This window comes from Wyeomyia smithii, chromosome 1, assembly GCF_029784165.1.
Source record: "Wyeomyia smithii strain HCP4-BCI-WySm-NY-G18 chromosome 1, ASM2978416v1, whole genome shotgun sequence".
Taxonomy (NCBI): domain Eukaryota; kingdom Metazoa; phylum Arthropoda; class Insecta; order Diptera; family Culicidae; genus Wyeomyia; species Wyeomyia smithii.
This window is the reverse complement of record NC_073694.1, coordinates 79,499,667-79,514,014: the sequence shown is the minus strand read 5'-3', so window position 1 is coordinate 79,514,014 and position 14,348 is coordinate 79,499,667. Positions and strand designations below refer to the sequence as shown.

General features: G+C 35.6%; 1 long non-coding RNA gene across 1 annotated transcript; it reads right to left on the bottom strand.

Annotated features, from left to right (window-relative positions):
- Positions 1 to 7,711: 7,711 nt before the first annotated feature.
- LOC129718908 (uncharacterized) lies at positions 7,712 to 11,761 on the bottom strand. The gene is made up of 3 exons (XR_008727084.1): positions 8,204 to 11,761; positions 7,929 to 8,137; positions 7,712 to 7,863 (listed from the first exon to the last, which is right to left on the bottom strand). It is a non-coding gene; the product is annotated as an uncharacterized LOC129718908 (long non-coding RNA).
- Between the last annotated feature and the right edge of the window lie 2,587 nt (positions 11,762 to 14,348).

Here is a 14,348-nt window from a genome sequence, read left to right as displayed (position 1 = left end):
TGTCGGACCAATTCGCGTCCGATTCTCCGATAGATCGGTCCAACAACGGGTCGACATTTCGCTCAACATCGGTCCGATGTCTTGCTCAAATGCAACAAAAATGTCGGAGATGTCGGACCAGGGTTCATTCGCTCCTAGGGGTTCATTCGTCTCCGTGCGTCGCGGGCGAGAGGGAAGTTTAGTTGTGTTTGTTTTGAAGCAAGTCCGGTGCGGCCCAAGTATAGATGACAGTTCTAAAAGGTATGCTATTCACGTCGATGCATTAGTATTAGTGATCGTTATGAACTTTTTCCAATTTTGTATGAAATTTGAAATGATTTTGCATTTTAAACTAAACTTATAAAACATACTTTCCTGAAAAGTTATAGAAATGATGTTGAAACATGTTTTATTTGTGGGGAATACATAAACATGCTGCGGTTTAGGTAAAATATGCTGTTTTTCATCAATTTGCCGGTAACCTTTTTGCACTTTTCGTTTTTTTCTTGTACTTTCATAGCGCTCCTAAATAGAGTCGCTTATGTTTCATACAGTAACAAAAGTCATGAGCTATGACAATGACTAAGATTATGCTCCAACTATTAGAAATATAGCATTTTTATATATTTTATTTCGACATATTGTCGCAATTTTTCACACTAAATCTAAATCAATATCAATTTCTAGTGTGTTTCAACTGGAGATTCACTCTCCAACCAAACAAATTAGATATAAAACAACATAAGACGAGAAATTTCCAAAAATGTTCTGAATTCCATACAAAACGCGAAATTTTTCATAACGAGATTTGTTTGTGTGCGTGGATAGACAAAAATTATGCTACATTTTGTAGAACTGTCATCATACTTGGCGGTGCGGCTGGCATGCGGACTTGGTCAAAACAAACACAACCAAACTTCTCCTGCCGCAACGAGATCACGATGGCGGGGTGTGCGATTCAAACCTCATTGTATGCGACGCAGCAACGGCGGTGTGCAGGTTGTTTTGTTTTGATTATTTTGATAGCGCGGTTTAGGATTAGAGCGCTTCATTTATTTTAGGATGGTGCATGATAAATTATTTTTATTAACTATATAAAAATGGATTTACGTAACGCAGATTTCATTGATATTATTCCCGCCGTTACTGAGGTGCACAATAAGCACCATCATTTTAAATCGTTTTAAATCAAGAAAGTGAGCGGTGACATGTACATTTTATGGCAAGAAAATATTCGTAGAGTTCGAAGCAATATATTTGTGAAACATTTAGGGTTTCTTAATACATAATTGATATTATTCACATAATGTAAAACGTGGCGACGGGGCTGTGCAATTTATACCTAGTGGTGTGCGATGTAGTAACGGCGGTGTGCAGGTTGCTTTGTTTTGATTATTTTGATAGCGCAGTATTAGATTAGAGTGCTTCATTTATAGGATGAATCATGATTAATAATTTTTATCTACTACATGAAAATTAAATCCCTTAACGCAGATCTTATTTATACTATTCTCACCGTCCCTGAGGTGCACAATAACCACCATCATTTTAAATCGTTCTAAACCAAAAAAGTAAGCGGTGACATGTACGTTTTATTGCAAGAAAATATTTGTAGAGTTCGAAGCAATATATTTATGAAACATATAGGGTTTCTTAATAATAAAAATTGTGATATCGTTCACATAACGTAAAACGTGGTGGCGGGGCTGTGCGATTCAAACCTCATTGTGTGCGATGCAGCAACGGCGATGTGCAGGTTGCTTTGTTTTGATTATTTTGATAGCGCAGTTTTGGATTAGAGCGCTTAATTTATAGGATGCTGCATGATCAATTATATTTATCCACTATATAAAAATGGATTTACGTAACGCAGATTTCATTGATATTATTCCCGCCGTTACCGAGGTGCACAATTAGCACCATCATTTTAAATCGTTTTAAATCAAAAAAGTAAGCGGTTACATGTACGTTTTATTGCAAGAAAATATTCGTAGAGTTCGAAGCAATATATTTGTGAAACATTTAGGGTTTCTTAGTAATAAAACCTGTGATATCATTCACATAATGTAAAACTTGGCGGCGGGGCTGTGCGATTTATACTTAGCGGTGTACACTTGTACAGGTAGCTTTGTTTTGATTATTTTGATAGCGCAGTATTGAATTAACGCGCTTCATTTATACGATGATTCATGATTAATTATTTTTATCTACTATATTAAAATGGAATTAAGTAACGCAGATCTTATTGATATTATTCCCGCCGTTTTTGTGGTGCACAATAATTACTATCATTTTAAATCGTTCTAAATCATAAAAGTAAACAGTGACATGCACGTTTCGTTGCAAGAAAATATTCGTAGAGTTCGAAGCAATATAGTTGTAAAGCATTAAGGGTTTCTTAATAATTAAAATTGTGATATCATTCACATAACGCAAAACGTGGCGGCGGGGCTGTGTGATTTATACCTCGTGGTGTGCGATGCAGCAACGGCGGTGTGCAGGTTGCTCTGTTTTGATTATTTTGATAACGCAGTATTGGATTAGAGTGCTCCATTAATAGGTTCACCGATGGTTCATGATTAGTTATTTTTATCTACTACATAAAAATGGAATTATGTAACACAGATCTTATTGATATTATTCCCGCCGTTTCTAAGGTATACAACAAGCACCATGATTTTAAATCGTTCTAACTCAAAAACAAGCGGTGACATGTAAATTTTATCACAAGAAAATATTCGTCGAGGTCGAAGCAATAAATTTGTGAAACAGTTAGGGTTTTTTAATAATAAAAATTGTGATATCATTCACATAACGTAAAACATAAATAAAACCTGACTTTTTTTCGTTCAACCTTCAACGTTCAGCCTATAATTCGAAACTCAAAGCGATGGCATGTGTTTTTTATATCGATATTCAGACGAGACATATGAGGCGAAACAACAGGTACCTGATTACTAAAAATTAGGATATTATTCACTACATAAAACATGCGTAATTCGCCTCTAACTCGAAATTCAAAGCGATGACATATAGTGATTTTTTACATTAAAATGTTCGGTAATGCTTAGGAATGGAATTTGAGAATATCTGACAAATGAAGAAAATATGGAAATATGTATATTGCAAATAATTTAATCTGAAAAATAAAAAGTGATATATTATTCATATAACTGCGTAGACATGACAGACAATTGCAATCACATCAAATCGTTTGATTCGAATGTGCACGCGAAGTGATGTTTTTGAATATCCATATTTTACGCACCGATCAGCACCGATTTTTACGCAGATTTTCGAATTAAGGCGGTTTTTACGCGATTTTTACGCTAATGCGACATGATGTGTATGTGCATAAGTTAAAAAAATCTAACGTCGCAAGTCATTGTTTTTGGTTTTCAGCTGGAACGGTATAATATATGACAAATAAATGAGTGCCGCACATCTCAGACACATGAAGCTATTTTCATCAAATACGTAACTACAAACATTGTAGTAATCGTGACTGATCTTGCAGATTATTAGACCTAAACTTAAGAATGATAGAAAACACCCCCAAATGGTCATCCCATATCAACTCCAGCTGCCATATTTAATTTTGTAATGGTATTTTCCGGTTTCTGGCGAACAGCTCTTGGTGGTCAAATACAATACAATCTCAGTATTTTCAGAAACAAGATTATGCTCAGAGGCCAGAAATCATTCCCAATAGCAATTTCGAACTCCAAGATGACGAATCCGGTATCAGGAATATAGCCTAAAGTGGTATTTGACCAATATTTTCAGTACTTTCAAAAGTGGAACCCTTGTTACAGTTCACTAGCTTCTAACTGTTTTTTTTTTGCTTACCAGCTTTGGATCGTTACTTGGGTCTCCTGTAGAAAACTCAATCGGGCGAACTTTCAACCCACCTATACCATTGGTCACTGAGCGAAATTTACAAAACATATACTATGGAGCGTAAGCAAGTCCAAAGGACAATTGATTTAACAAAGAACAGCTTGAAAATTACGAGACCATACAAAATTTTTATTAAAATTAAATTCAATTAATTTAATTAAATAGGAAATCAATTTACTTGCGCATATCTTTGCACGTTTAAACGTCCGTCGGGTACTCCGCTCGCGAGGAGGGGGGGGGTTAGATGCTGGTTGGGTGGCTGCTTTGCTTCCTTGGAAATGCGGTGGTTTCGCTGGTCGGATTCAGTCTTCTGGCCAGCTGGGCGTTGTAGTATCAGACAAGGCGGCCTCGGTGGTCACCGGTGGGGCGTCACAAGGGTAGCACCGGCTTGTTGATCGATGGACAATCGGCTGGTGGGTAACCCCGAGGGTGTCACTGTTGCACTATGGATGGCTTTAACTGGCTTCAACTCACCTTTCACCACGGCCGCGGCTTTCAACGCCGCGCAAAAATTAGCGTACAAAATGGCCTTCCAATTTGGCCACAAAGAGTCTCACTTAAGGCGATATTCCGCCAAAACTTCGAAACTGGATTTTCAACGCGCGACTATATTCCTCCGGGTTGCAATCAAAAATTCTCCCGCATATTTGCTATCCGACCTTTTTATTTAAAACCTGTCCGCTTTCCTTGTAGACCCTCCCTGCCGCGTAGCGCACCGCCCCGTTGTTTGTATCCGACGCCTCGAAACGTCTACAAACTTATCGTTCAGTTTGGTGCCAGGGTTTTGTTTATCATTATTAATTTTTTTTAGAACAATTTAATAATTTGACCTTATCTACGACTTGTTTTCACTTAAATTTAAATTTTATATGCATGCAAGATACAACAAAATTGTTTAAATAAATAATTAATATAAACAAACAATCGAATTAATTTATCTACAACAAATAAGCAAAATGGCACCAAACGAGGCCATTAAACAAAACTCAAATATAACGATGGAGTATGTATATGCCTAATTTTTGCTTAGACATTTACTGACAATTATTTATACATGTAAACAAACAACAGGCATCGTCAAACACAAATTGTGAACCTGGCACTGCGGTTTGCTAACACTAAAAAATCTAAACATATAAAAATGCAGCTCTGTCTGTCTGTCTGTCTGATTCATATAGGCTTGGAAACTACCGAACCGATCGGCGTGAAATTTTTTATATAGGGCTTTAAGGGGCCGGGAAAGGTGACTAAGATAGTTCGAGACTCCTCCCACTTCTGTAAGGGAGGGGTCTCATACAAATGAAACACAAATTTCTGCACATCTCGAAAACTAACCAAGCAAATGGAGCCAAATTTGGCATGTAGATGTTTTTAGGAGTAACAAATATGTTCATGTTGATTCGACACCCTTCCCTTTCCCGGAAAGAAGGGGTCCCATACAAATGAAACACAAATTTCTGCACATCTCGAAAACTAACCAAATAAATAGAACCAAATTTGGTAAGTGAATGTTTTTAATGGTATCAAATATATTCATAATGGTTTGACACCCCTCCCTCTTCTACAAGGGAGGGTCCCATACAAATGAAACACGAATTTCGCCCAGCTCGAGAACCAATCAACCGAATACAACCAAATTTGGTATGTGAATGTTTTTAGAGGTAACAAGTATGTCCATAGTGGTTCGATTCCCCTCCCTCTGCTGTGAAGGAGGGGTTCATAACAAATGAAACACAAACTTCTGCTTACCTCGAGAACTAACCAATTAAATGGAACCAAATTTGGCAGGTGATTGTTTTTAGGGGTAACAAATATATCCATAATGGTTTGACACCCCTATCTCTTCTATAAGGGAGGGGTCCCATACAAATGAAACTCAAATTACGCACAGCTCGAGAACCAATCAAGCAAATATAACCAAATTTGGCAAGTGAATGTTTTTAGGTGTAACAAACATGTCAATAATGTTTAGACACCATTCCTTCTTCTGGCATGTCTCCAAATACCATTTCGAAATCCAAGATGGCGACTTCCCGTTTTTGAAAAATAGCGGCAAATGACCCAACATGGGTCTTTCCGGAATTGTTATGATGCACTGAAGCCACAAATCGACCTCAGACAACATTTCGAATTGTAAGATGGCGACTTTCGGTGTCTGGAAAACAGCCGAAAATGACCAAATACCACCCAATATGAGTATCACCGGATCCATAATGATGCAAGGAGCTATAAATTGATTTTATACAACAGTTTGAATTAAAAAAATAATAGAATACTACTACATATAGATATGTCCGTAATCGAAATGATGTAGAGAAGCCAAGCATTGACCCTGGACACCATATTGAATTAGAAGATGACCACTTTCAGTTTCTGGAAAACTACGAAAATAACTGAAATGCACCCAATATATATCCGGAATAGAGGTCATGTACAAAAGCCGAAAGTCGAGGGTGTTGTCTTTCCGATAAAACCAATCATTTTTAAACGATATAATCGAATCGCAAGGAATCAATGAATTTAAAATGTTTAAAATTATTAAATCAAACACTTAAATAGGCGGGATGAAGTTTGCCGGGTCAGCTAGTACAATATAAATAGGAGTAAAGATCAAGCTGGCTCAGTGACCAAAGGATTTTATTGTGACCGTCAAAGAGTTTAGTCACACCCCAGACGTCGTTTTGAAGGCGACTTGACTTGCAGTTTCTGTAGAGCAGCCCTAATCTTAAAATAAAACTGAATATCACTATTTCTGAAGTGAGTTGTGCTAATGCAGCAGAGAAATATAAAAAATGATTCTAAATTTTGAATCCATCCCGTGCATCGCCGGGAACGTTCAACTAGTTAATGATTTTTTTTTTATTTTAGGATAATTAAAAAGTGTGTTCATGAACAAGGAGAATAAATACAATTTTCATTATTCATTCATTCTTCAGTTAATCAGGGTTTACAATTTTTCCTTTAAACGGCACTGAAATTTTATAGTTTCATATTTAAATTTAAATATATTTGAAATTATAAATTTGATGGGTTTATCGGCTTAATCAGTTGGACTGATTAAGCCGATAAACCCATCAAACTAACCGTTTCAGTCGTCATATAAACAAAATGAAATTATAAAGCTAAAAAAACTTCACAAACTAATTCTTAATCGTTTTGCCTGCAAAGCCTACAGCGATTCACTGGGCCTGCGTGTTTTGGGTATATAACAGCATAGTTCCAGTTTGTATATCATAAAAATTTCCGCTTCGTTTCAATTGTGTAGGTCATTCGCATATCCACGTGCGACAGCCGAATTGGTGAGGTGTCTCTAATTATTAATACAGCGTTATTTCGAACGTTTTCACACCAAGCCGCCGTGCAATGTCCGGGGCAGTGCCGTGTTACCGCCGTGCGAATTAAAAATATCGTTGCCGACGATATTTTGTGCTTCTCGGAGAGTGCATGGCAACAACTTGCGAAGATGTGACTATGTGGCAGTGAAATATTGTCGTTTTTTTTTTTGAATTCGCGCCACGGCTTCGACACTGCCCGAAAGCAGTGGGAATAGCGCTTAACTCTGTTATTGTTATTCGAAAAAACTTTATATAAACAACCCATAGGTGAATAGGTATGACAAGAGTGAATAGATAAAGTGGCGCAGAGACTGAAACAAGAAAAACCAAACGTACCGCCAAACGCTGAACCACACGAGCAAAGTGAATGAATTTTACTACTACGCTAGACTTGGTAGCAAGTGTATTGTAATCATTTAAAAAAGGTTACAAAAATTTGAGTTTTTATTCTTTTTGTTTATTTTGATCATTCTATCATTTAAAAAAGCGTACAATATATTGAATTGAATTTAATTGAATTTTATTCTGTTTGTTCATTCAACTAAACCATTTCCTGGTAACAACAGGATATGTGTATGAACGCAGCGTTCCAGTTGTATAGGTTTGCTTGCCCGGTCGATGTCGCAATCGCTGAATTTTTTGTATCAGCCTAAGAAGTAAAATAAAGAAAAAACATAAGCAATTGTTCTCATGACGGAAGCATTGAATTTTTACCCGGGCTTTCCCGCTGAAGCAAGTTTACCGATCCCTTTGAACATATCTGAGCCCTTCAGTTGATCGTTGGACCATGTTGTAATAGTTGCTCCTAGAGTTTCCACGGAACTGCTTGGAGGCAACAATTCGGCAGCAGTCCCAGCAGCAGTAGCAATAGTCCCAGCAGCAACAGTGGTTCCAACAGCAGCAGTAGTCCAGCAGCAGAGTCTCTGGATTAGGATTTACTCTGGTCAAAATAACACAAAAAAAAACAAACACACACAAGGTAGACAAACCTCTTCCATGCTCTCGTGTTGGTATGTTTCACTTAAGTTCGGTATTGGAAGCTTCAAGCGCATCCGGTATAGATCTCAGCTTCCTGTGACTACGGCCACGTACAGATCCCGCTCGTAATTAACATGAAGTTATTCAAAATAATAAAAAAATACATTTTATTCATCACTTGCGATCATTTTTTTATTTACTTACACTGCAAAGTCGGGTCCTTCTCAGCTTTCCAAGAATCGATTGTTTTTTTTTGGAAACTGTAGCGTATCACCAGAGTGTTTATCTCCAAACAAAATGCATTGCGAAGAAGTGAATATAACACTATATTGTCAGTTAATGACAGAACTCAAAATTTTGAATATTTGATGTCGTAAACTATCATCTCACAAAGCATCTAGCAAAGCTGTGTTCGTTTTGTTCCACTAACCAGTACAGAAGCTTATGGGACCATAAACTTATAAACGTGTTTTTCCCGAAACATATAGGTTGACTGATCGGACTCACCTGTCTCATTGTTTTTCATGGGACCCTAGGAATAAATGCAGGATTTTTCTAAAAGTGCAATACTTTTCAACTAAAATCGTGCGTCCTTTTGGTTTTATTGATAAGAGGGAATTATTTTTGTTAAGAGAAAGTCACATAAAGGTATTATAGAACTCAGCGTAATGGTGGGGGAGCCTGAGAATAAACCCATGTTTAATCCTTTTCGATATCGACTGACAAAGCTCGACAAAGCAGACTCTGTAACCTTGCGGCCAGGTGTATACAAACATTATATTTTAGAAAAATAAATGCATATTTATTTACGCATATCAGGTGATCAAAAATTTAAAAAAAAAAAGATATTAACAACTAGAGTCACTGCAGTCATTGTACCAAAACATAATTTTTCCAACGTCTCTCGCGGTGAACATGTTACAGAAAGAACTACTTATCAAAAACACAAAAACAAAACATAAAACAAAAAAACAAAAAAAAAAAAACAAACAAATCCTGTAGGTTGTACCTTTACGCTGTACATGAATGGAGGATTTTGCATGCTTAATTTTTATTTCAAAAATGGTGATCGTTTTTATAAAAAGTTTCGTTATTTAAGTAAAAATTTTCGGTAGGAAAAAAATATAGCTTTAAATTGAAATTGCTCCATTTCCGAGCATCCTGTTATTGTAATAAACATACCTGTCTAAAATTCAGGCTGATCGGGTTGATGGTTCTTCAAAACCAGTGCTTACCACAGCCACATTGAAAAAAAAAAATAGTTTCGAGATAATCGTTCGCGGCGTGTGGCGCGCAGCAGCAGATTACGCGCTTGCTATAGCTGTCAAATCGGTTCTACTGCTCAGACGTTTAGGATTTCTTGAGAAAAGATACTCTAGTTGAAAAAATCTGGATATTCAAATTGCTTTATCTGAAAGTACATATCCTCTCATAAAATGCAATAAAAAGTATTTCAATTTTTTTTTTTTTTCAAATAACACAAGTGTATAAATACAGATGAATTTAGTACCGTAAAAAGCCATATGGTGAGCGCATACTTTACTTTCACTGATATTGGGCTGTATTTATTTTAAAAATGCAAAAAGCGATAATTCACATAATTATTCAAGGTTGCCAAAATGGATGTTACTTACCCAAACATTAAGCAATTTCGGATAGGTATTTCGCTAGTTTTCGGATATTTCGGAGCTAGTTCCCTTAACAACCCAACGAAACAATATGGGTTTGATTATTTTCAACATAGATGCATCCTTGCGATTTTAAGCACAATTGAAGCACTTTTCGTGACCAACTTCGAAATAGGGTGACCATAAAAAACGGCAATATTCGATTTTTTTTTTTTTTAAATTCATAACTTTCGAACCAGTTGATCGATTTTCGATCTTTTTGGGTCAAATTAAATTAAATTAACTCAAATTAGATTAAGTTTGCCCTCAAAAGAATGACATGCAAATGAAAAACGCATTTTTTTATGAAAAATGTTAATAACTTTGAGTAAAACTGAGATATTTACGATGTCAGTGTTGCAAATTGTTTCTCTTAAAAAGCACTAAAAGTCGTTCAAAGACAGTTTTGAGATGAATCTTGAAAAAAAAGTTACATGTTTTTTCAATATAAATCGGTTGATTTCAAAGATAGAGAAAAACTTTTTTATTAACAAAGTTTCTTAAAATTAATGGAGCTATAACATTGTAGAACAAATTTTTCTTCTATCTACCAATATGAAAAAGTTAGATACATATTTGCATTGAAAATGTTGGTCACCCTAGTTTTTGATAATTTTTCAATAAGCGTTTCATCATATGTAACAACTTTTTAGAAGAAAGTTTTTCTCTAAAATGTTGCTATAGTGCTCTAGACCAAAATTTCCCCCTAAATTTGGTTTCTGGACCATTATGCATTGGTGTAACACCACACCGGTTTACCAACAACGAAAAGTACAAAGAGCAAAAAGTTTTGAAGCACTGTTTTCAGACACTCGGTCTTTTAAAAGATTTCAAATTAATTTACAATGCAAATCGAGCTTACCATCGCATTGGGGTCAATTCAACGAATTGGCACTGCCGTACCAAGAACCTGAAAATGGTCTCGAACAGAACTTGGACATGCAAGACGTATCGAAAACAATATTGATTACGAATTCTTTGAATTTTAATAATTGTTATCTGCAAACTATTAGAAATTTTTTTACAGGTAAACAATCCATCACATGGCGAATTTTCAATTTTTACGTGGAATTGTTCGCTTTGCATGGTTGTAACCGATGTCCGGTTATTCCGATTGAACTAAACTTTATCACTATTAATAGTAAAATCGTGTGTAATACTCCAATAAACATTGAGGCTACCCACTTTTTATTGAAGTATTCCATAAGATTTTACAATTTACAACTCTGTTAGTTTAGGCATTTTTAACATTCGCGAAAATGTGAAGGGTATGAAACTACTTCAGCAGTGGTTTTCTACAGCATTCTAATTCAAAACCTGCCGAAGAGCGACCTCTGTCGATGTGATGCAATTCCTTACCGATACTCTAGTTTTTTTCTATTTCATGTTCATCATTTTTACTGGCTTTTGTTACGCATGTTGATGTGCGTAAAAGGATAATCATTCATCGAAATGACTCCCGACTTATAAATAATTGAAAATGTATTTTTTTTTTCAAAAAACATCATTGAATGGTCACAGTGTTAGCTCATCGATAAATACCAAAGACCAGAATTCAGGTTCTAATATTTCTTTAATGTTTTAGAAATAATGAGAAAAAACCAACGCACTGTTAGCAAAAAAAATGGGGGCAATATTGCAGAAAGCGAGAAGTCAAAATGACGCAGACTATCTTTTCAGGACGCAACTTTAAATGACTATTTGCAAGTAATTTTTTGGGATTTTTTCTAACATTCATACTTTGCAATTCCACAAAGAAACAGGCAACCAATTTAATCGACCATTTTTTGAAAATAAGTTAAAAGAAAAATCAGAAACTAATGAGAGTGCCTTATTAGTGATTGAAAATAATTTAACAGTCAACACGGCTTATTTGATTGGCATAAATTTCAAGCAATAATCAAAACATTCGCTTATGAAAATGATCAAGTAAATAGTTTCAAAGATTTGATCATCAAAAAAATACTTTTGATGTTTTGAGGGTTTTGCTAATTAGAAAAATTAAACCTATTGGATTGGCAAACTGAAAGTAATTTTTAATTTTCCTAATTTTAAGCTAATTAGAAAATTTTGGAAAATTGAAAATGGTTCAATTCACCACAATTAAATAGAACATCATAATAGATTTGGGCGCTGAAATCTAATGAATTTAGTGGCAAAGAAAAGCAAAACATGCAATTTTTCGCATGTTTGCTACAATTCTGAAAGCTAAACGATTGAAATTAATTAAACATATCTGTTTTTTTTTTTAATAATTTATGTTGGCATTAACACAGGCTTTTTGTTTAAAAGAGCAGTGAAATATGTTTTCATTTTTATATTATTTTATTGCGGGTGAATTTGTTTTTTCATGTGATATTTATTTTAAAAACTTAGCGCTAATAAGCGAGCAAAACAGAAATCTAATAACGATAAACCTCGGCCGTCTAAAACTTAAGGAACTTTCTAGAACGCCGACAATTAAAAAAACACATCAAGCTCATACTGGCATGATATTACTGTAGCCAATTTTGAACATCATTGAAACTTAGCATGGCCTGTTGACAATTGCCGTTTTTTTCACATATGCTATTGCGTGAAACTAATATTAAAAATATTGAAACACTCGATACTCGCTAGATCAGTTCAGCAGTAAAAACATAATAAAGTTCTAAATCGTCTCTCCTAACCACGTCTATGAGATGTGGCAAAGTCATTGTTATAGGAACACGCTTTGTACCCGAAACTCCTGGGTACAAGTTGCACTGCTATTGGGGTAAAAGTTTTCAATTTTACAGAAAACTAACTTAGTTGACACAAAAAACTGGATTAAAATGTTTTCAGTTAAGTCGATCAGGTCTGAGCTTCGTGAAGCTTCAATGATTGAGAGATCATCCCTTTTGAGAATCATAACTCCCCGTCAACTATGTGAAAGTAAAAAATGGCAGATTCGAGTAAGGCCGTTACAAATTTTATTTTCATTTTATGTCACCCAACCCCCCCTTCAAAAATCTTGAATATTGGAAGGGGGAGAAAAAAAGCTCAAACCGTTTTGTTCATTTCATTGGTTTTTCGACAGCACAAATGCTTAATTTTGCAACAAACAGGTCAGGTGACAGCGAGAGTGTCGTCGAAAGGCAAGCGAAATAAATAATAATAATATTAAAGTGTTATTTTTCAACATTGATTTGAGTGCAAGTTACAAACGTCATAATTTGCACACAAACTTTGAACAAAGATATGTCTTTTTTTTTCGTCTCGGTGGTATTTATTTTTTGCCACCCCCTCTGCTAACTTGGACATGAAAAGAACTCGAAATTTGTATCAGCCTAACTAATGACATGATTTTTTTCCTACAACGAAATTTTGCAAAATTACAATAATTTATACAAGTTTTAATTTCTTACAAAGTGCACTGATTTGAGTAAATGCACTCTTTCATGTTTCAAGGTTAATTAATTTTTGTTTCCATTTTTTAGCTTATTATAAATTATATGTATATATTTTGCAGCCAAATATTATATAAATCGAATGTTTCATTAATTTGCCGGACATTAAAATTGTTGTTTGGTATGATTTTTGATTTTGGCTGAAACACTAACCTGGCGAGTGCAATTGCACTTATCATTGATGACACACTTGCTGGTTACCAACCAGCATTCTTTTCTTATCTAGCTCTTATTTATCCGTTTTAAATTCGCTAGATTTTTCACTACACTACACTGATATCCACCGCTCTTCACCGTCATGAGTGTTACGGTTTCATTCACATGAAAATACACAAATTTTCTTCCTGCTGGATTTCAGCAGATTTAGCACTGGAAAAATCTCGCACTATTGGCCAGCAGGCGGATAAACCCGTTCGACACTATTGAAACCACCGCGACGGTATTTTCTTTTTTCTAAACACGCGGAAACAAATTTTCGACGCGACACGAAATAACTTAAATTTTAATCACAACTCGATTAATAATAATAAAAGTTCGTGCTGCGTTGGCCATCGACTAGAATAAAGAGGGTTCAACACACACACCAATACAATAGATCGTGCATCTGTTTGCGCAACGTTTGCTGTCGGTGAGAATAAAGTCCCTAAAAAGAACAATCAAAACAAGCAATAAAACCAAACAATCTGACAGGTCGACAAATAATTAGGTATCAATGTATCGGTAACTTTTTTTCGCAGCGGTATACAGACATTTTTATGGATTATACAGACTTGCCAAAAAAAAGTCTGGCATCTCTGGGTGTGGCCCACAATTTGTGGGAGAGAGAAGCGCAGAAAAATGCTCAAACGCTTTTCCATAGGGAACCTATATATTAGAGAAATGACAAGACACTCACCGTTAAGGCAACTGTCAACATCAAAACGGAAAACGGCAATGCAAAATTATACAGAGCGCCCGTTTTGATGTTGACAGTTGCCTTAACGGTGAGTGTCTCGGCGTCTCTCTGGTGTATAGGCTAACTACTTTTCCAATTCGACATTTCATTCAACTCAGCAGACAGC